Source organism: Trichechus manatus, unplaced genomic scaffold, assembly GCF_000243295.1.
Source record: "Trichechus manatus latirostris isolate Lorelei unplaced genomic scaffold, TriManLat1.0 scaffold00240, whole genome shotgun sequence".
Classification (NCBI taxonomy): domain Eukaryota; kingdom Metazoa; phylum Chordata; class Mammalia; order Sirenia; family Trichechidae; genus Trichechus; species Trichechus manatus.
Window position 1 is genome coordinate 2,214,368 of NW_004444176.1, and position 575 is coordinate 2,214,942.

Below are 575 nucleotides of genomic sequence, written 5' to 3' on the forward strand. Positions count from 1 at the left end.
CCTTTTTCTTCCACAATACTGTGGAGTGGATTTGAACTGTCAAACTTTAGGTTAGCAAACAAGTGCAAACTCTTTGTGCCACCAAAACCAAAACCAAACCAAACCCATTGCCGTTGAGTTGATTCCAACTCATAGCTACCCTATAGGACAGGATAGAACTGCCCCATAGGGTTTCCAAGGAGTAGCTGGTGAATTCAAACTGTTGACCTTTTTGTTAGCAGCCAAGCTCTTAACCACTGTGTCACCAGGGCTCCTTTAAATCAGTTACTATTGAGTTGATTCTGACTCATAGTGACCCCATTTGTTTGCAGGGTAGAACTGCTCTATAGGGTTTTCAAGGCTGTGAACTTTCAAAAACAGATCCCAGGAGTTTTTTCCGAGACACCTCTGAGTGGATTTGAAACACCAACCTTTCAGTTAGAAGTAGATCACTTAAGTCACTTCCGGCAAGATGGCGCTCTAGGCAGAAACACCACGCCGTCCCTCCACAGCAAAGATCCGAAAAACTAAGCCAAACAGAGAATCAACAATCCTGAAACCCTAGAACATCAAATGAAGAGATAAAGAACTCAGCC